Genomic DNA, 23722 nt, shown 5'->3' on the forward strand with positions numbered 1-23722 from the left:
AAAACAAACAAAACCAAGACAAAATGGCCAAAATAAAACAGAAACTATACCAACACTGAGTTTGTTTTGTGTTGGACAACTACTCCTGAACCTGCTCTTAAGTGTGGTTGATATGCCCAGTGACACCTCACTGGAGAAACCTGAATTTCCCCTTACAAGTGGGCATTAATTGCAAATAGCGTCTTGGTTAAGTATAGGGCTGGAGAGATAGTTCAGCTGTGAAAGGCTAGGTTCACAAAGAACTATATATTTTGAGTTTTGATCTCTTTTTAAAAATCAGGCCATTAGTCCCACCATGAGGTCTCAGAGCCCCACCCTCTTTACCTCTTTAACTTTCCCTCAAATGATATCACATCAGGGATTACAACCTTAACCATGTGAATGCTGGAGAAGACAGCACTTGGTCTTCCCACCTTTCAGGGAAGCTTCCTTCTGGGCCAGCCACACCCACCCCAGGGTGCATCCTGGGCTGGCTTCCCAGCACAGTGTCTTGGGCATCAGCTCAAAGAGAAGCCCAGGAAGGACTTGCAGTGGGTCTCACATTGCTGCTGACCTCCAAGCGATGGAGAGGAGGTCAAAGAGAGGGGAAGAGCTGGACCACAAACTCTAAACGTACCGTAGGAGGACCAGAGATGAAAATGGGTATAGTGTGTGAGTCACTGAATGGACAGTTGGACAGACAGGGACAGGCTGCAACCTGCTCTGTGTCTTCAGGGCAGAGTGAGAAGGACACAATAACCTATGTGCTTACAGAGTTGATCACAAGGAGAGGAAAAGAGACACTGCTATTCATGAAGGTAGACCTCTGGGACAGATAGCAGTAATCCACTTAACTTGACCCCAGGTTTCCCAAATTTACCTAAGGACACCTATTAACCCCCTCAGGGAACCTTCTTGTAAAATTTAGTGCAATCTTCCTATTTCATCGGCTTAAATTTCCAATATTTATACCTACAACCCTGCGTGAGTATCTGCATTAGTAACAGCTGGATTCTGGAGCTTTAAGTGTCAAGAACCTCTACACCTCTAATGCCTTTCTTCCCATAAGACATAATTAAGGCTCAAACTTCCTATAGTGAGATTACCAAGCACCACTGTGGATTGACTACTAGCCACACTGTTAAATAAAGTGCTTTAAATATTTTTTTAAAAATATCAATTAAAGAAATGATGATCGACTGCCCCCTGGAGTCCACAAAATAGAAACAAATGGAGCACTATCAAATTCCTTCTATGAAGCCACAATTATGCTTATCCTAAGGCACACAAAGACCCAACAAAGAAAGAGAACTTCAGACCAAATTCCGTTATTAATATCAACCCAAAAACACTCAATAAAATTCTTGCAAGCTAAATCCAAGAACACATCAAAACGATCATCCATCTTGATCAAGTATGCTTCATCCCAGGGATGAAGGAATAGTGCAATATATGAAAATCCATCAAGGTAACCCACTATATAAACAAACTCAAAGAAAAAACAGCATGATCACTCAATTCACGGCTAAGATGCATTTGACTAAATTCAACACCCCTTCATGAATAAAGTCCTGGAAAGATCAGAAATTCAAAGCCCACACCTAAACATATTAAAAGCAATATAGAGCAAGCCAGTAGCTAACATTAAACTAAATGGAGAGAAACGTGAAGCAATCCCTCTAAAATCAGGGCCTAGACAAGACTGCCCACTGTCTCCCTACTTATTCAATATACTTCTCGAAGTCCTAGCCAGAGAAATCAGACAGTGAAATGAGCTCAAAGGGCTACAAATTGGAAGGGAAGAAGTAAATTATTAAATTTTAATGTTACTGAGTATGTTAAATCAAAAGCATATTAAAACTCCAAAGTAAACAAAACACCTGTTCAAAATCCCAAACAGAAAAGTATCGAATTCTCAAATCAGTCTTTTATCTTTGCCCTTCTGTTATCAAATTAATATAAATCTTAACACTCCCACATTAATGTCCCACTGACTTTAGAAATACATGAATTCTGTTCCTATTCCTTAACACTACCATGTTTAATGCATGTTCTCAAATAGCTGTTTCCTGAATAATACCATATAAGCCCCACTGCCATCTCGAAATTTTCAGTGGTTAATAGAAACAACACCATCTTTTATTTTCAGATATTCTACGCATACAACTCGTTTTTTCCTGATTTTGATCCAAACTCTCTTCAATCAACATACAGTAGATTCTTAATTGGTTAACATGAATTTTTCTAAGTACAACTTATTGGGAATGTGTGTATGGAAGAGGCAATACAACAGAGCACAACAGAAATGGACTTAGTCAAAACACCTACATTTATGCCTCTTACTAAGTTAATTCATAAGCAGCATGCTTACCAGAGTGTATCTCTGACAGATTGCTCTGATAATGACTAACATTGGTTAATCTCATTTTATAAAGTATAAAGTAGCATGCTGTATTTGAATTTGTTTCAATGAAGTTAGAAAAGTCGCCCCCACTAGATTTTCCTATCTTAGCTGCCTTTATTCACTGAATTGAATTGTAGTAAACTATTATGTCACATCCACTCAAAATCGATTCATGAAACATAATATTAAGGAAAAGCCAGAATACATAACTTGTTTATATGTGTGCATACATGTTAAGAAGCTAAAAATGTCAGTTAGTTTTTAAAAGATTAACTTAATAAAAACTTTAGAAATGAAAAATCGTCAAATCATGTTTTGCTTTTATCTACTTAAAGCCATATTTGCTATTTTGTTTCCTACATGAGAACTACCTTATTCCTTTGAACAGTAAATCCCCTTTGTGTTATTTCATGCTAATGAAATGGCAGGGAGTAAGATTATTAAATTTTTTCCTTCTTTCACTATCTTACAATTTCAGTTTTATTCTAAATGGAACTATTATATATGCTATGCATCTTCTGGACTATTTAGAACCTGACTTGATTTGATTTCCTAATAGACAATCTATCCATCTCTACTCAATTTTTTATTCAAAAATAAACTCAAAACAAAAAAACATTAGTTCTCTAATTTTTATAGGATTCCATTTCTCAATATCCCATTCTTGTATGGATGAATTTACAATATATTTACATTTGATGGTTCTTTTTACTGGTGTCTGTACCATAATACATGGATATATTTCAACTTAGAAGTGTAATATTTCACCAGTTAACCAGAGTATAAGTTATAATGCACCGATTCTCAGTACTGCAGGGGTACTATTAAATGTCTAGAACATTTCTGGATGTCACCAGTGAAGTAAACTTCTGGCATGTGGTAGGCAGCCAGGGATATTTCCATAACAATGGATTCCCATAACAAAGTATTACTGGGACCAAAACCTCTACAGGGATATGATGAAAAATCCTGTAATGGGTACCTCTAGAACTAAAGATCAAAATAATTGTTTGGGAGAACTTGCTTTTCATTGTTCATAATAGTGGTTTGCTTGCTTACAAAAATTAGAAAAAAAATCTCAAATGTCTTCTAAATGTATTCTGTGTACAAAAGTAAAATGAATGTTTGAGAAAAGTTTACTGAGAATGAAAATAAAGCAGTAAATATTATAGGATGCTTGATTTGGGCTTAAACTACCTGTTTCACCAGAGTAAATATAAAATCGGTTTCATCCTAATAGTGTAAACTGTATTAAAGAAAGCACACCATATCCTGGTCCTTATCCTTGAGTAGGTGGCACTCAAAACCAAGAAAGCAAAGAACTCCATTTTAATAAGACCTAATGTCTACAGTATGCTCAATATTGTTGTATTTAAAACACCCACTACTGATAAACGCTTTAGTTACTTCTTTTAAAATATGATCAAAACCACTCCACAACCAAATACTTGTAAGTCAAATTTTGATATTCAAGAAAGTGTTAAGTTTTAAACTTAAGAGATAGGGCCTTATTATGTAACTCTGGCTGGCCTGAAGCTTGCTATGAAGACCAGACTGGCTTCAAACTCATGCCTCTATTTCTTGAGTACAACAGATTTTAAAGGACGTCTTATGTTGCCAAAGTTGACTTGAATTTCTAAAGGGCTCAAGTGATCCTCTTGCCTTGGCCTCTGGTCCCCACTCACCCCAATAGTTGAGATTTTCCACACATCTACATGCCCACTACTGACACTGGTGGAAAAGTATAATCTTACCCACCAATAGACTGTAATAGCATACTGAAAACAAATTGTAATAAATTTAAGGCAGATTAATTATATCTCCAAATGTGCTATGACTTAACGGGAAATATTAGAATACCAGCAATGAACTTGGAGGCTAGCACACACAAACTTTGCTATTATGTACAGTAACATATTCCATTATATTTGAATATCCACATAACAAATAGTGCTAGAAGCTGAGAATACTGTTATTAAAGATTTTAGGATAACGTTTTTGAAATGCAATTAAATCACTGTACTAGGCAAATTTCCATGTATGTCACAAATACTAGCTAATATAAAGTCTGAAGTCCTCACATTTCAAACACTAATGTAGTGAGTAACTGTCCGGTATTGTGCGATCTTAATTACTGTAATAGATAATTCACAATTGTGATTCACAATTATTGCAAATGTTTACAAAAGTCCAACTTAATTTTCACATCTGTCATAAACTGTATGAATTTCTTCCTTTACCTTTAAAGTGCAAAAAATTATAAACAAGATGCAATATACAAGGGATTTGTGACTAAATGGCCATCAACGTTTACAGTACTGATTCTGAGGCAGAGTCTTACTGTAGCCTAAGTTATCCTGGAAGCTCTAAAGCTAGCATCCTGTAGTGGGGTACAGCACGTGTCCTGTCTAGCTATCCCCTCCTTCACCCTTTCCTCAACCCAGCTAGGCCTCTGGCTCTCCCCCAGCCCATGCACACCAGAAGTTAAACACACAGCTGAGGCAAAGCTGCCTCCACCACTCAGGCACCACTGTCCACAGAGCCTGACCAATGGCAGCCTGTGAAGGCCCGCCTCCAGCCTCCCAATAACCATACTTGCTGAGTCACCCTAGACACAGCAGCTAATCCAAAAGTCCACAGGCTCTGAGGCTGCCAGCTTAGGCGCCACCTGGCAAAGGAGCCCACACTGACTCCTACCCGGAAGCTGCTCCAGACAAGGGCCTGTGCGGCAGGGTGGGGCGTGGGAGGCCGCGGGCCTGACTCAAGGCTTACTCCTCTGGGCACCTCCGCCCAAAGGCGGGAAAGGGCTGTCACAGGATGCCCAGGTCCTGCACATGGCCCACCCTGGACCAGCCCGAGGTCCCCAGGGCTCCCATTGGCCACCGGCCGACCGCCATCTTCCCGGGGCCCCTCAGTGCTTGTGTAGGCCGCAAAGTCAGCAAGGCCACGACTCCCGCCCTCCAGGCCTAACCCTTGGGGCTGTCCAGTGGGGGAACTGGACAATTCGAAGGAACCCCTTTTGCCCTCTCCCCATTTCTTTGTGCTACACCTAAAAACCGAATTTCAACCCCGTGTAAGGAATCTGCAGCTTAGGGCTGGTCTTCACTGTCACCCGGGACCTCCCCTCGACTCACCATGATGGCGGCTGGAAGTCCGGTTGAAAAATAACTCGAAGGTGGCACCACCGAAGCCATGTGGTTAGCAGCTTCTCAGGGCAGCTGCGGAGTGGCAGCCTGGCCGCCAACGGGCAAAAAGCCAAGGTGGCTGTGGAAGGAGAGCCGAGGGCCTCCAAGGCAGCTGAGCAGACTTGGCGGGAGTCTGTGAAACACTGAGGTGTGGGTGGCTCGCCCTAGGGAAAGACTGTGGGTGGCTGGCCTTGTCCTGGGCTTCAGCCAGTGGGCGGCAGCCCTCGGCCCTCGCCGGGGGGCCTGGGGACCCACGTCGCCCACCCGAGTATGTGAGGGGTACGCATGGGGCATGCGCGAGGAACAGTGCTCAGTGCAGAGCTAGGCCGGAGCCTCACAGATGTACAGACTTGCGCCACTCCCCTGCCCCCCAGAACCGTGTCTGAAGACCCTTTGAAACAAGTCCTGTGCAGAACCGTGGTCAGAGTTCTGTCAGGAAACCATTTATTCAGGTCATTCCCTCAAAATGGCGCCTGCAATACATAGGGTTATCCTGTCTGAAAAGCTCGGCGACCAAACTGAAAAGTAACAAAATGCCCGTAGAAAGAGAAAATAACAGGCCCGTCTAGAAAGAAGGCCTTGCCTGGCCTTGCCCCTTTACCCCTTTCGCCAGCCACATTTAGCAGATGAGTCCGGTTGCATATTGGAGGACATAGTCACAGACTGGCCCTTCAGCCGTCAGGACTTATGTTTTTCCTTCCGTTTTTTTCTCCCTTTCCGATGATAAGTGCCTGAATTATCAGGTACAAGGGACATACAGCAGTGAACACGCAAGGGAATATTTCTCCCCTCGTGGCACTTAAGTTGCAATGCGAGCTTTTCCTTGTAAACTTTACAGAAACCAGCTAGGCTGTGAAAATCTCATATCACAGAACCCCTTAAGCGCCTTATTCCGTCATGACTACCTTTTGTACTGAAGAAAAGTATTACGTGTTTTTCTTTTTCTTTTTCTTTTCTTTCTTTCTTTCTTTTTTTTTTTTTTTGAACTGGCAAAACGAGAGACTTAAAATTGCCATTAATGATACAGTAATGCTGGATAAAATGATAATAACATAAAAAATAAAAAAATATTAGGGATGATGCACCCATTTAAAAGGGGGGGGGGGATTCCAAGGTCCGGAAAATGAAAATAAATTGGAAACTGCAGTGGTGAAGATCCGATTCTCCGCTGGCCTTTGATTGGTGACTGCTTTGTGGTGTGAATGGTCTAACAACAGGCCTGGACTGTCCTAATTTTAGTACAGAGAAAAAAAAAAAAAACCACCACACCTATCTGGAGTGGTTGGTTAAAGAGCATGGACAGACGGTTCTAACCTCTAGCTCTAGGCATAGTTGTGTGGGCTGGAGGGAAACTTTGAAATAGTGCAGACAGATGTGGAACTGAGCACCCTGCAGCATACCAGTACTCTGGAAAGGCAGCACCCTAAGGAAATGCATGGACTTGAGGAACGGAGAGCACGGTAGAAATTAGAGCAAAACACCACATCATTTAAGTCCAAATAGAATCTGACGCTCTACACCTGCATTTCCGGAGTTTGGCATTTATATTTATGACATGTTTATTACCAGAATCTCGAAATGAAGAAATAGGCCTTCCCAGCTCACTATCCCCTTCCCTGCAAAAGATTCTTAGGCATGGTATTTTTAAATGCTCGGAAAAAGGGAGCAAAAGACAGTCTGGAGAGATGGTAAGGGATCCTCACAGAAAAGGACTTTTCAAAGAGAACCCTACTGGAAGTGGGGCTTAGAGGTACAATCTCCTAACCCCAGCTGCTTGGGAGGAGAGGCTGTGAGGCAAAGAAAACAAAAAGTTCAAGGGTGCCCTGACGATTTAGCGACACTGTTTGTACATAAATGGAAAGGGAACTACAGAGGATGCTACACAGGAGAGAGTTCTTACCTAGCATAATAGAAGGATGTCCTGGCTTTAATTCCCTTAAGCACTTTCCCCCTCTCCCCCTCTCCCCCTCTCCCCCTCTCCCCCTCTCTCCCTCTCCCCCTGTCCCCCTCTCCCCCTCTCCCCCTCTCCCCCTTTCCCCCTCTCCTGCTCTCTTCCCTCTCCTCCCTCTCCTCCCTCTCCCTCCCTCACCCCCCCGTGTGTGTGTTTGTGTGTGTGTGTGTGTGTGTCTGTGTGTGTGTCTGTGTCTCTGTCTGTGTCTGTGTCTGTGTCTGTGTCTGTGTCTGTGTCTGTGTGTGCATGTGTGTGGGCACTCCTGTGTGCATGTCTCTCTTTCTCTGTGTCTCTGTCTCTGTCTCTGTCTCTTTCTGTGTGTGAATGTGTGTGTTTGTCTCTGTTCCCCCTCTCTCACAATACCCCTCCTGAAAGATTACAAAGCCTTTACCAGGAATAGGAATGGCATGTTTGGATTGCATGGACTTTTGTCTTTTTCTGTCTCTGCCTTTGGTCTTTTAAAACAGACTTTCTCTGGGAGGCCAGGAGTTCTCTCTGTAGACCAGGCTGGCCTTACAGAGACCCACTTGCCTCTGCCTCCTGGGGAATGATCACTTCTGGTTCTTTTATTGCTTTCACATACACTTTAAATAGAAAACCTGATAAATATCTTCCCTCTTAAAGAATTCAAAGGCCTCTCAGGGTGTTTTTACTTGTAAAGCTCTTCTCCCAGTTTAAACTGGCCAGTTTTCAGGTTCCTTCTGTTAGCCTCCTATAAGTCAGCCATGGTGGTTTTTAGACCAACCCGCACAAAGAAACAACTCTCCACATTACTTCCTGCTCTACCCTGCTCTCCTAGCTCCCTCCCAATTTAATCCCCCTATTCCATTTTGCCTTTTATCTCTCCATCACAATCTATCCTATTCCCCTTTTCTTGCATGATCCCATGCTCTGCCCTGGTTTCTTACTGGCTACTTATGGATGGTTATCTGGATTGTAGCAAACATCAAAAAACTTCTTAAAGCATATAAAAGCTAATGCCTATATAAGAGAAAATATGTGATTTTTTTGAGGTCTGGGGTGCTTCACATGAGATAATTTTTAGCTCCATCCATTTACCTACAAACTTCATTTTTCTTAGTAGGTGATTAATAGTCCATTGTGCTTCATCTTTTGAGAATTCTCTGCTTAATTCTAGATCTCCCTTTTCAGCTGAGTTCCGTTTCTTGGTATTTAGGTCGTTTCATTTTTTTTTTTACATATTCTAGCTATTGACCCCTTCCCATGTTGTAGGCTGCTGGTTTGCCTAAATGATGCTGCCCTTTCCCGTGAGAAGGTTCTCACCTTGATGAGGTCTCATTTACTACCTCTTGGCCTCCATGCCTGTGATATCAGTGTCCTGTTCAGAATGGCCTTTCGAGTGCCAAAGAATCAAGCCTGTTCCACCCACTAAAAATAATTAGAGCTAAACCTGAAGCCTTCTTGACACCACTGTCCCACAAAACAAGCCCAAAGTGTTGCTGTATTCCTCCTAGTCCTTTAAGGTCTGTGGGCCATTGGGGCTTCTTCTTTGTGTGCTACTCTCCTGAAATCATATGGGTAAGAGTCCACAGACTTCTTTGCACTGAAAACCAGGCATGCAGTGCTGCTGTGTTGTGCATTATTTCTCTGCAGGTCAAGGAAGTGAGTGTATATGGAGACAACAGAACGGTTTACAAACATCATACACTACTTGGTGTTTGCATCAAGGGTCAAGCCACGAAGCGTAGTAGATGGTGCAGCAGGCAAGTCTTGGCACACTGGCAGCAGGGGATGTGGTGGGAGGGGTCCAGGCACAGTACCCCCAGCATGGGCCATTGAGTGTAGTCAGCTACCTGGTCAACTAATGTGCTGTCCCATGCAGGCTGACTCATTTGCAAGGCACCTGTCCTGGGCTTCCAGATCCTGCTCCGACTTGTCCTCTGGCTGGTCCTGGGTGTTCTTCCAATTGGAAATCTCTGGTTCATAACACTACCACAAGTGTAAGATCTCCTTGAAAAGTTTGTTTTAAGTTTTAAAGTTTTCATGTATAATTTAGTGTAAAATGATTTTACATCAATACTTACTGTATTATTTCCTCCCCTAGAAAATTAGTTATCACTGCATTAATTATTTCCTTCTTTGAAAAAGGAATTATGTTAGCCCCATGCCTCTGATTCTTGCTAGTATATTATCTTGAACTCAAGAAGAACTGAGCCAGGGCCTGGAAATTTCTGTTTGAACCTGAGGAGAGAAGATGAGTTGGAAACCTGTAAGTCACATGTCTTTGTTGAGCTCCATTTCCAGAGATGAGGCTCTCTTCAATTTACCTTTGAAAACCCTGAGTTCTAAGACTCCAGTTAGGATGAGTTTTCGTTGAGGGAAGGGTTGCGCTGAATTTTATTATTGTTGATTTTTAAATGTGTGTGTGTGTGTGTGTGTGTGTGTGTGTGTGTGTGTGTGTGTGTGTGTGTGTGTGTGTTGAGCACACATGCCCACATTTCTGTGCATATGCTTGTGCTGGAGCACATAATTTAGAGGTTAGAAGAATGTTAAAGAAGCCATTCTTACCATCTGCCATGCAGAGTCCAGGGATGGAACTCAGGCTGTCAGGCATGATGACAAGTGCCTTTACTTCCTGAGCCATCTCACTAGCCTCACCAGTGTGATGTGCTAAGAAAACGTGGCCTTTTGTGTTGTTGCCTGTCTAGGAATCTGCCAAGTATTTGGACCCACTTTTCCAGGGCAGAGAATAGCTCTTCTCCACCTCAAACCCTGACAGGAACACTCAGACTCAGTTTCCAAATAGTGTGAAATAATGCTGTCTTACAGAAAGAATTCACCGATTTAGAGTGGAAAACTCTCACAGAAGAAGGGGGAGAGTGGTGGGGGTTTTATGGATGGGAAATCAGGAAAGAGGATGACATTTGAAATGTAACAAAAGCCCTTCTTGGGCAGGGGACAGAGGCTGCAGCTTTCCCAGGCCCCACTGCCCGGCTGCCTCCCTTTGCTCATGGCAGGCGGTGTCTGCCTGGGACTTGCCCTAGGGCTGTTGCTGGTACTGGTGCTGGTGATGCCTGCCAAGCACATGGTGTGCAAAGAGCGCTTGGTTCAGTCAGATTAGGAGCTGAGGGAGTGGCAGTCTGAAAACAACCAGAGCTTCCAGTATGATCAAGAGGTCTTCCTGGGCAAGGACTCCAAGACCTTCGATCAGCTAAGCCCAGACTAGAGCAAGGAGAGGCTGGGGAAAACTATTGATCCAATTGACAGTGAGGAGATGGCCTTGTTACTACTGAGGAGCTGAAAGTTTGAATCAATCAGGTAGAGAAAAGACACATCTACGATAATGTGGATAAAGTCTGGAACGATTATGATAGTGACATAGATGAAAAGATCTCCTGGGAAGAAAAAAGCAGGCCACTTATGGCTACTGCCTGGGAAACCATGCTGAATTCCAAGATAGCTCTGATCATCACACGTTTAAAAAGATTCTGCCACAGGATGAGAGGAGATTTAATGCTTCAGACTTTCATTGCAACCTGAGAGCTCCTCAGGAGGAGTTCACTGCCTTTCTGCACCCAGAGTAGTTCGAACGTATGAAGGAGATTGTACTTCTGGAAACCCTGGAGGATATCAGCAAGAACAGAGATGGTTTGTGAACTAGGATGAGTACATCATGGACATGATTTTCCCGTGAGGACAATGGCCCTGAGCCAGACTGGGTTTTGTCAGAATAGGGGCAGTTCAATGATTTCCATGATCTGAACAAGGATGGGAAGTTGGACAAGAACGAGACTCACCATTGGCTCCTCCCTCACGATGATGACCATGCACAGGCTGAGGCCCAGCATCTGGTGTATGAGCCAGACAAAAACAAGGATGAGACACTTAAAAAGGAGGAGATTCTAGACAACTGGATCATGTTTGTGGGAAGCCAAGGCACAAATTATGGGAAAGTCTTACCAAGAATCATAGTGATCTTTGAAAGACACTCATCCTCATGTGGCCAACGGTCACAGGCTTTATGCAGATGTTCTGGGTGATTGCTATAGTTGTCAAGTGTATAGCAGTTGTGTCCCTAAACCGTGAGATTATACGTCAGATTGGGGTAAAAATTATTTTTCACTCCATATTTACTGGAAAATAACCATCACTATCTATTCCAGTAGGATTTGGCTTAAAACACATTGAACTCTTGGCAAAATGCAGTATTCTGGGGGATATGTTGCTAGAGCATGATCTCCTCAACTCCTTCCCTACTTACTTAATTAATGGGCAAGAAATCCTGAAGGGGTTCTGTAAGTCAAGGTGGGTGGCAGGGACACTGTGCAGAATAATCACTATGTATTTCAACTATTAAATTTTGCGACTTCTTAGTTGCCACTGTTAAATGGTGGCAAAGGTAAAGGCTTGAAGGAGGCAATGTTATATTGTCCTATGTCAGCCAACTTGGAGCAGGCATGGTTTTTCAAATTCTTTATATTGGGAGTTGCTATTGTAAATGGTATATATACTTTTGTGAGTTTTCCTGTTTGGACCTGCTAATGTGCACAATAAACCCACATCTTTGTGGTTTTGTTTTGCTTTGTTTTTAATACTAAGAAGCAGAGTTCCCTGCAGCTAAATCCCATGGGAGAGAGAGCTGGACCCTGAGAAGTGTGGAGACTCCTGAGAAATCAGTGATGACAACATTCCAACATTCCCTCTGCCCAAGAGAGAATCGCCTAGTGCCAACTGTGCCCCCTGGGTGCAAGGACCAAGGAGAAATCAGAGGCAGAATTCTTGTGATTCCTGCCCCCGCCTAGAGATGTAAGAGAGTCACTAGGATTGCCCACACACAGGAGATCAGAGCACCTGTTCTCAGAAAAGGCTGAAAGAAAACAGGAAAACAGTTCGTTGGGAGTGCAGACACAGAGGCCTACAGGAGGGTGAAGCCACTCTCAGAAACAACAATTCAAGCAAACACCAGAGATAACCCAACAGCTAGAGGCAAGCACAGGAACCTAAGCAACAGAAACCAAGACTACTTGCCATCATCAGAGCCTAGTTCTCCCACCAAATAAAATACTGAATAGCCAAACACACTGGAAAAACAAGACTTGATTTAAAAATCACACTTTATGCTATAGATGGAGGACTTTAAGAAGGACATGAATAGCTCCCTTAAAGAAATGCAGGACAACACAAGTAAACAAGTAGAAGCCCTTACAGATGAAACACAAAAACGCCTGAAAGAATTACAGGAAAACACAACCAAACAGGTGAAGGAATTGACCAAAACCATCCAGAAACAATAAAGAAAACACAAAGGGAGACAACCCTGGATACAGTAAACCCAAGGAAGAGACAAGGAGCCATAGATACAAAAATCACCATAGAAAACATCGACACAACCATCAAAGATAATGTAAAAACGCAAAAGCTCCTAGCCTAAAACATCCAGGAAGTCCAGGAAACAGTGAGAAGATCAAACCTAAGGATAATAGGTAGAAAAGAGAGTGAAGAATCCCAACGTAAAGGGCCAGTAAATATATTCAAGAGAATTATAGAAGAAAACTTCCCTAACCTAAAGAAAGAGATGCCCACAATGGTATAAGAAGCATACAGAACTCGAAATAGATTGGACTAGAAGAGAAATTCCTCCAGTCACATAATAGTTAAAACACCAAATACACAAAAGAAGAAATGATATTAAAAACAGTAAGGCGAAAAGGGCAAGTGACATATAAATGCAGAACTATCAGAATTACACCAGACTTCTTACCAGAGACTATGAAAGTCAGAAGATCCCGGACAGATGTCATACAGACCCTGACAGAATAAAAATGCGAGCCTAGCCTACTATACCCAGCAAAACTCTCAATTAACATAGAGGGAGAAAGCAAGATATTCCATGACAAAACCAAATTTACACAATATCTTTCTACAAGTCCAGACCTATGAAGGATAATAGATGGAAAACTCCAACACAAGGAGAGAAACTATGCCATAGAGAAAGGAAGAATATAAACTCCTTGCAATGAAACCAAAAGAGAGACACACAACCATAATTCCACCTCTAACAATGAAAACAACAGGAAGCGACAATCACTATTCCTTAATATCTCTGAACATCAACGGACTCAATTCCCCAATAAAAAGACATAGACATACAGACTGGATATATAAAAAGGACCCAGCATTCTGCTGCATACAGGAAACACACTTCAGAGACAAAGACAGACGTTACCTCAGTGTAAATGGCTGGAAACAACTTTCCAAGCAAATGGCCTGAAGAAACAAGCTGGGGTTGCCATTCTAAGATCAAATAAAATTTTCTTCCAATCAAAAGTCATTAAAAAGGTAACACCTCATATTCATCAAAGGAAAAATCCACCAAGATGAACTCTCAATCCTAAATATCTATGCTCCAAATACAAGGGCACCTACATTCATAAAAGAAACCTTACTAAAGCTCAAAGCACACATTTCACCTCACACAATAATGGTAGGAGATTTCAACACCCAACTCTCATCAATGGACAGATTGTGAAAATAGATATTAAACAGAGACATAGAGAAAGTAACAGAAGTTATGAACCAATGGATTTAACAGATATTTATAGAATATTCCACCCTAAAAGCAAAAGGATATACATTTTTCTCAGCACCGCATGATACCTTCTCCAAAATTGACCACATAATTGGTCATAAAACAGGCCTCAAAAAATATAAGAAGGTAGAAATAGTCCCATGCATCCTATCAGACCACCACCGACTAAGGCTGGTCTTCAATAACGACAAGAACGACAGAAATCCGACATATACATGGAAGTTGAACAACCCTCTACTCGATGACAACTTGGTCAAGGAAGGAATAAAGAAAGAAATTAAATGAAAATGAAGATACAACATACCCAAACTTATGGGGCACAAAGAAAGCAGTGCTAAGACGAAAACTCATAGCTCTGAGTGCCTGCAAAGAGAAATGGGAGAGAGCATATGTCAGCAGCTTGAGAGCACATCTATAGATTCTAGAACAAAAAGAAATAAATGAACCCAAGAGGAGTAGAAGGCAGGAAATAATAAAACTCACGGCTGAAAACAACCAAGTTGAAACGAAAAGGACTATATAACGAATCAACAGAACCATTAGCTGGTTCTTTGAGAAAATCAACAAAATAAATAAACGTGTAGCCAGACTAACCAGAGATCACAGAGCATTTATCCAAATTAACAAAATCAGGTATGGAAAAGGAGATATAACAACAGAGTCTGAGGGAATTAAAAAAAAATCATCAGATCCTACTAAAAAAGCCTATATTCAACAAAACTAGAAAATGTGGAGGAAACGGACAATTTTCTAGACAGATACCAGGTACCAAAGTTAAATCAGGAACAACAAAAAAAATCTAAACAACCCCATAACTCCTAAAGAAATAGAAGCAGTTATTAGAAGTCTCCCATCCAAAAGCAGTTCAGGGTTTAGTGCAGAATTCTATCAGACCTTCACAGAAGTCCTCATACCGATACTGTCCAAATTATTTCACAAAATAGAAACAGATGGAGCACTACCAAATTCCTCCTGTGAAGCCACAATTACTCTTATACTTAAACCACACAAAGACCCAACAAAGAAAGAGAACTTAGGACCAATTTTCCTTATGAATACTCATGCAAAAATACTCAATAAAATTCTTGCAAACCAAATCGAAGAGCACATCAAAATGATCATCCATCATGATCAAGTAGGCTTCATCCCAGGGACGCAGGGATGGTTAAATATACAGAAATCCATCAATGTTAATCCATTATATAAACAAACACAAAGATAAGAACCACATGATCACTTCACTAGATGTTGAGAAAGCATTTGACAAAATTCAACACCCCTTTATGATAAAAATCCTGGAAAGATCAGGAATTCACGGTCCATATCTAAACACTATGCAGCAAACCAGTAACTAACATCAAACTAAATGGAGAGAAACGTGAAGCAATCCCACTAAAATCAGGGAGTAGACAAGGTTGCCCACTGTCTCCCTACTTATTCAATATAGTACTCAAAATTCTAGCCAGAGCAGTCAGACAGTGAAAGGAGCTCAAAGGGAAGAAATCAAAATGTCAATATTTGAAGATGATATGATAGTATACTTAAGTGATCCCAAAGGTTCCACCGGAGAACTACTTAACCTGATCAACAACTTTGGCAAAGTGTCGGCTTATAAATTTAACTCAAACAAATCTCTAGCCTTCTGCTACTCAAAGGATAAACAGGCTGAGAGACAAATTAGGAAAATGACACCCCTCACAGTAGTTCCAACTAATATAAAATATCTTGGTGTGACTTTAACAAAGCAAGTGAAAGAACTGTATGACAAGGACTTCAAGTCTCTGAAGAAAGAAATTGAAGAAAATCTCAGCAGATGGAAAGATCTCCCATGCTCATTGATTGGCAGGATGAATATAGTAAAAATGGCCATTTTGCCAAAAGGAATCTACAGATTCAATGCCATCCCCATTAAAATTCCTACTCAATTCTTTATAGAGATAGAAAGAGCAATTTGCAAATTCATTTGGAACAAAAAAAAGCCAGGATAGTGAAACCTAGCAAAAACTACCTGCAACAATAAAAGAATTTCTGGGGGAATGAGCATTCCCTGACCTCAAGCAGTATTACACAGCCATAGTGACAAAGCCTGTATTATACTGGTACAGAGACAGGCAGGTAGACCAGTGGAATAGAATTGAGGAACCAGAAATGAACCAACACATCTGTGGTCACTTGATTTTTGAAAAAGGAGCTAAAATCATCCAATGGAAAAAATAGCATTTTCAACAAATGGTGCTGGTTCAACTGGGGGACAGGATGTGGAAGAATGCAAATCAATCCATTCTTATCCTCCTGTACAAAGTTTAAGTACAGGTGGATCAAGATCTATACATCAATCCAGATACACTCATAGTAATAGAAGAAACAAAAAAGTGGGGAAGAGTCTCAATCACATGGGCAGTGATGAAAATGTCCTGAACAAAACACCAATGGCTTATGCTCTAACATCAAGAATCGATAAATGAGACCTGGTAAAACTGCTAAGCTTCTGTAAGACAAAGGACACTGTCATAAGGACAAATTGGCAACCAACAGATTGGGAAAAGATCATTACCGATCCTACATCTGACAGAGGGCTAATATCCAAAGTTGCAAAGAACTCTAGAAGTTAGACTCCAGAGAGCCTAATAACCCTATTAAAAAACGGGATACAGAGGTAAACAAAGAATTCTCAGCTCAGGAGTATGGAATGGCTAAGAAGTAACTAAAGAAATGCTCTACATCCTTAGTCATCAGGGAAATGCAAATCAAAACAACCCTGAGATGCCACCTCACACCCATCAGAATGGCTAAGTTCAAGATCTCAGGTGACAGCAAATGCTGGCAAGGATGTGGAGCAAGAGGAATCTCCTCCATTGTTGGTGGGACTGCAGACTGGTACAAACATTCTGGAAATCAGTCTGGAGGTTCCTCAGAAAATTAGACATTGTACTACCTGAGGACCCAGCTATACCACACTTGGGCATATACCCAAAAGATGCTCCAACATACAACAAGGCACATACTCCACTAGGGACATAGCAGCCTTATTTATAATAGCCAGAAGCTGGAAAGATCCCAGATACCCTTCAACAGAGGAATGGATACAGAAAATGTGGTACATCTACACAATGGAGTACTACTGAGCTATCAAAAACATTGACTTCATGAAATTCATAGACAAATGGAATGAAGTAGAAAATATCATCCTGAGTGAGGTAACCCAATCATGGAAAAACTCACATGACATGTACTCATTGATAAGTGGATATTAGCCCAAATGCTCAAATTACCCAAGATGCACAGACCACATGAAACTCATGGATAACCAAAATTCTGATGCTTCACTCCTTCTTTAAAAGGGGAAGATTAACCATAGGAGAGGTATTCTATTCTTTAGAACAGAGCCTGAAGGAATGGTCATTCAGAGTCTACCCCATATTTGGCCCATACATATACAGCCTCCAAGCTAGATAAGATGGATGAAGCTAAGAAGTGCAGGCTGACAGAAACCGGATATAGATGTCTCCTGAGAGGCACAGCCAGAGCATGTCAAATAAAGAGGCAAATGCTAGCAGCAAACCATTGAACTGAGAACTGGATCCAAGTTGGAGGAATTACAGAAAGATTGAAAGAGCTGAAGGGACTTGCAACCCCATCAAAACAACAATGCCAGCCAAGCAGAACTCCCAGAGACTAAACCACTACCCAATGACTATACATGGACCGTCCCATGGCTTCAACTGCATATGAAGCAGAGGATGGTCTCCTTGCACACGAATGGAAGGAGAAGCCCTGGGTCTTGTCAAGGCTGGACCCTCAGTTTGGGGAATGCCAGAGAGTTGGGAAAGTGGGTGGATGGGGAACGGAATACCATTATAGAAGAATGGGACGGGTGGCATTGGAGCTTATTTCTGGGAAACCAGGAAAGTGAATAACATTTGGAATGGAAATGAAAAATATCCAATTAAAAAAAAGAACAACAACAACATGGCATTTAGAGCTTAAATTTGAAAAATGCCACAATCAGGAGACACAGAATTGTATGCCTCTGGTTTTCTTCAAATATGCTCTGGGCCCGATTCAGTTCTGGGCCCATGCTGGACCAAGCAGGTTCCTGCCACTGACTGCTCCTACATTCCTATATCCAGAGGCACTATGCAGTTTACTCTTGGGCCAGGGATGTGGGAAGAGTTGGGCGGAAGGGGCGGTGTGTCCTGTGATCTCAGGATTGTCCGCATTTCTGGGTGTTCAGCACTCTCCACCACGGGATTTTGGTGCAGGTTTCCTGATTGCTTTCATCTCCCTTATACAATGTTTATATTTCCTGGGAGATATTATAGAAAATTTGATGTTTATCCCATTAATTTGTTTAACATTCTCATCCACAGAAGAGTATAATTTAGTGGTAACTAAATATTTAAAAACAAGTATATACATTGGGTAATTTTTGCATGATGAACTTGGAATTCACAGAGTTGGAAACACAGTCTAAAGTGAAAGTATAATTGCCTTTGTATCTCAGTCTAACTGGGAAGTAATTATGATGCCCAGTCCCCATGAGAATGCAGAGATCCATCCCTGCCTGATAGCCGTGGGACATCAGATGGTGAAACCACACCTCAATAAAGAAGGTTCTTAAGAGTTGAGAGTTTGAGATCACTCTTTTATTCACCAGAATACATCAATAGTATCCAGATGCAGGTAGTCAATATATACAGTTTGTATCCTTATCAAAATAGCAAATCAAATGAATGAACAAAACAACAATGAATAAATAACAAAACTTCAAATGAATATAAGGAAAACCAAATAACCAAAGTAATCAAAAGTCAAACCAAAATGTAAACAGAGGAATTGTCCTAAGCATTCTTTTGATGCTCGTTTGCAGAATTGACTTATAGCCAATGACTTGCCTTGGAAACACAGTAGACAAGCAGTTACTGATGGTAATAATCTTTTCAAGGGGAATGTAAGTAGGTCTGCCTTGTTGGAGTGAGGGTATGAAGGACAAAGCCATCCAATACTGAGTATAAAACATATGACAGTCTTTGACTCAAAGTTTTTCCAATGTTGTGGACTGATCTCCATGAAACTCTTCTGGGTGACCCTTCAGGACAAGTACAAATGTACATGTGCACACTCTTCCTGGATGCTCAGCAGTTCTCGATTGATGTGCATCAGCTCTTCTCTGTGCACGCTTCTTCAAATGTGCACGCTTGCTCGGGAGAGCCGAGATGAAAGTATGGCCTATTCAATCCAAAGAAATCAAACTAAAGTAGGAAAATGCAGCCCACAACTGCTATGGATATTAAGGATGCGATGTAATAGTGGTGTATTTGTTGTGCACACTTAGACTCCTCCTGTGGCACTGCTCTCCAAGGGAGATCTTGTTCTGGTCTATGCCATGTTCGAGTTTCGCTGGAGAATTTTAGACCTAGCAGAGCAAGGGAAAAAAGGATTAGTGAGGGTTTGTTGATTCAGCTCTCCCTCTTACGTCAGCTCTATTCGGTTGGACAATCCAGCATTACCTGTCAACTGAGGTCATTTCCTGCATCCCCAAGTGTCATAGAGTAAATGGGCTTCGATTTATATATCAGCTTTTAAAAACAGCTAGAAATCGAACTGTGGACTATGCACAGTACTGGAATCAAAAGAAAAATGAGCATATTTTGTCACTGGTCCAGGTATATTATATTGAATAACAACATTGTGGCTATGTCTGAATCTGAGTTCAAGAGAGATATGAGCAACCTAGAATACCATGTGGATGTCTTATGGAGAACCTGCTCAGAATTGAAGTGAAGGTTCAGATTATTTTTGCAGGAAGGAACCTGCCTAGGTTCCATTTGTAACCACTGTATCTGTAAATACACAGAGAAACCATCTCACATCAAAACCATGGGCACTGCATACATCCTGTAATCACTGAGAATGGGCTCCGTGTAAATCTTCCCAGTGTACACACTGAGCATTAAAGGTGATGGTGGTGTACAAACAGAACAGAACCCCTGTATGTGTATAGTCATTGTAAGGCAATTTGTGAGAGAACAGAAAAGAAAATGTTCTCAGAGTTTACCACAGAGGTAAGAGAAAGAAGAAGTAGAAAATACCAAGAAATCTTGAAGATCACATATATTGCATCATGGACAAAATCCATATAAACTGTACCAGAATAATACTCTGAGTAGTTCTTTAGCTGACTGAGGCTGAAACCATGTAGGTGGTCAGTCACCCACAAAGGATAGTTATATAGGACAGGAAACCCAACTGGCTTCTGCCAGCCTATGTTCCTACCTGATCTCAAAGATGTCACAATTCTTCTACACTGTTTCTCCCAAGTCACTTTCCTGGGTGATCAGTTCTCTCTGCTTCAGAGTGTCCTGCATTGTTTCCTCTAATCCTTCCTTATTCTGGTCATTAGATGAGTGTAATGTCAGTGGAGGCATGCATACCTGTGTGCACATACAAACACACACAGACACACAGAAACACTAATACACACTCCCAAACACAGAACACATGTGTGTTCACACAATATAAGCATAGTACATTGCAGTCAAGTGTTTACTTTCTGAGGTAATCCTTAATATAAAGACCCCCCAGGATTCTCTGAAGGCATAAAAACAAATGTTGAGTGGGATATGTACATAGCAGGCATAGCCTATAGCCTATAAACAACTCAGTCAGTGTTGTGCTGTCCTCCCATAAACCAACATAGAATCATGGTCCTTGCCTTATTCCCCAATCTGGCTTAGCTCGTTCCCAAGGCTGTGTAGAGCAGGCTTGTTTCCCAGCAAAGGATCATATGTTGGTGGTGGATTAGACTCTGTTCTTGGCCACTGTTTCAGGCTTGCCCCCAAAGTGTGCAGCTTCTTCTAATAGCAGCTCTCTTTACCTTAACTTGAATGACTTCGTGCCCAAGGCTATTGGAACAGAATCATAGGAAATCTCCATACCCAGGATACAAATGAACAGTTTTTCTCCCCATAATGTGATTGTGTCACAGATATTTTGAGTAAGTAAGTAAATGCTTGCATGGATTATCTTACACTGAGTCATAATGCATGGAATGGCCCCACCGTATAGTACATTTTCACTCCCTTAGCTGATGGACGTCTGGACAGATTCTCCTTCAGGGCTGCTCGGGGACTACCACAGCACTGATGAGCCCTAGTTGCTCTGTTGACACCTACTCCTTGTTCTGTAATCTTTGGGTCAACTAAAACTTCTGTTCCAATTTCTGTACATGGCTTCTCATAGGCCTACCTGTTCTTACACTACCAGACCTGTCTTAAGATCCTCATTCCTCCTATCCCCCACTGAGGCTGACTTTAACTCAGAGAAAATGATGTTGACTAACAGCCCTTGCAGAATGCTACACAGATAACACAGGGGATGCTTTAGGTTATTTGTGCATCTAAAGCCGCTCCTGAACCTGCCCTGTTCTTGAACCACAGCACAGCTATGGGGCTTCTGCTGGATGCCAATACAACTCCATGCAACTCAATTTCTCAGTGAATACAATCCAAGCCAGACTCCAAGGTGAAGTTGTACTGTGCCAAGGTAGCTGGAAAGAAATGGGAGCAGGCAATGTGTAAAACAAGCTTGGAGAAGACACAGTGAGTGACATAACCTTTCAGTGGGCTTTCACAATTCACAAAGGACAAAGAAGGAATATAAACTCATGGATTTTATAGAGAAGCCTCCCCCTTACCTCCATGTACTCCATTCCTTTAATGTGCTCCAAAGGATTTCAATGCAGATTGGTAGGTTTGCCCCTAATACCGTTAAAATTGAACTTTACAAGTGCTTTTGTGTCCTTTTGCTGTACAGAGCTAGGAGGAGAGGCCAAAATGATTGGGCTGCTGTATTTGATGTTTCATGACGCAAAGTGAACTCTCAGAGTGGTTTTCTCAGTAAACTTGGAAATAGGCAACACAGTTATATTTTTGCACAAACTAAAACACAAATACACACACATGCACACACACACATTCACACACACACACACACACACACACACACACACACACAAACACACACACACTAAGGAAAACATACCTTTTATCCAGCAGGTTTTCTGTTGAATGAAGAATTAGTGGGAGCTATGTTATGTACAAGTCTCTTACAGTCAAGCAGGCTGTGCTGCCCTGGCCTGTACTCATTTCCACTTCAGGAAATCTTGCTATGCAGATACTTGCTGGACCTACAAGTAAGTTACAAACTCTGCACAGATAAACTAAACAACACATCACCAAATTCCCAAGACAGAAGAAAAGCCTCCAGCAAGCTCCATGTTGACTCATCATAGGCCCCTCACTAAAACTACCCTGCTTCCCTCATAGAAGACCTTGGAAGCATCAGAAGAAGACAGTGACTCATGGTCAGTACCCAGGGACTTTTCATCACATTATAATTCATGTGATATTAAAACAACCTCAACATCAGTCAGAAGGAGGCAAAAGAAAAGGCTACAGTGACTTTGCTGAAATGCTGCACCCTGTACAACACTGAGAGGGAATGTATCCTGAAGAATGCCATGCCCATGATATAGTCAGCAAAGCAATGTCAGCAGAGGGATGCACTATAGGATTCCATGCACGATCATGGTTAAGGCAATAAGACAGACCAGAATCTTCCAGGGGGATACCTCTATTAAGGTAAAGTGACAAAATCTAATCCTTACTTTTAAAATAGCTGAATGGTTTAGCTATTCAGAATGTGTTGAGACAAATAACAGAGGTGGCAACACCTGGAACTGGACAGGTGATGCAAAGACTGCTGACCAGCACAAAACAGGAAGATTTAGGTTTGTTGAGAGACCTAGGCTCAAAGGACTAAGTTAGAGAATGACTGGACAAAATTATATGTCATTAACTGGCCTCCCTGAATACCCACAAATTACAGGTCACCACAGCAATGCATACACACACACACACACACACACACACACACACACACACACACACACGAAAAACCATAAGTCGGCAGAAAACAATGAAGATTCCATCATGCTGGAGGAAGATCATAATATAGATTATTCAAAGCAGGTATTTTAAGAGAGAATCACTAACTCAGCTAATTTTCCCTAGAGGAATAAAAAGGCCTAGATAGCACTCTTCTTGGTCAGAATGTGGGGTATATATGGAGAACTTTGTTCTTGAAGTCTCAAATCTCTCATGCCTATCCTCACCTTTTGAAACCCTTTCCACATCCCTGCTCTTCTAACCAACTTCAGAGTATAAGATGCAGATATGAAATGTCCAGCAGCACTTAAACAAAATAGGACTGACATGCTGCTACTCAGGTTCTGTCAGGTACCCAAGATGTATGAAGCATGAAGAGACCATCTTCATATATAGGGAAAAGGGGATAGAAAGAACAAAAGGCACCAAAAGATTACAATGAGAACCATTTATTTGGCATTTCCACCAGGCTCTCCTCCTTGCAAACTACTTACTTCCTGGAATCTCACAAGATCCCTGTAAAGCAAATGAACTACAGGCATTTGCCTCATCCCTCAAAGCTCTGTGCTAGTCTAAAGAGGGGCTCCCACATAGCACCCTCCTCCACACATAAAGGCATGTAGTGCTGTGATGTAGTCAGCCTATCTCCCGTAATAAACTGCAGATTCTAGAATAGCAGGGGCATTTGCCTTCCAAATATGCAGT

At 41.7% G+C, this 23722-nt stretch overlaps 1 long non-coding RNA gene and 1 pseudogene across 1 annotated transcript; both read right to left on the bottom strand.

Moving 5' to 3' along the window:
- The window catches only part of Ddx21-ps7 (DExD-box helicase 21, pseudogene 7), a 26497-nt pseudogene extending 20275 nt beyond the window's left edge, over nucleotides 1–6222 (bottom strand).
- Nucleotides 6223–18693: 12471 nt separating this feature from the next.
- LOC134479837 (uncharacterized) lies at nucleotides 18694–22106 on the bottom strand. Its single transcript, XR_010053632.1, has 3 exons — nucleotides 21766–22106; nucleotides 20346–20974; nucleotides 18694–19485 (listed from the first exon to the last, which is right to left on the bottom strand). It is a non-coding gene; the product is annotated as an uncharacterized LOC134479837 (long non-coding RNA).
- Nucleotides 22107–23722: the final 1616 nt, after the last annotated feature.

The sequence above is a fragment of the Rattus norvegicus genome, chromosome 7 (genome assembly GCF_036323735.1).
Source record: "Rattus norvegicus strain BN/NHsdMcwi chromosome 7, GRCr8, whole genome shotgun sequence".
Taxonomy (NCBI): domain Eukaryota; kingdom Metazoa; phylum Chordata; class Mammalia; order Rodentia; family Muridae; genus Rattus; species Rattus norvegicus.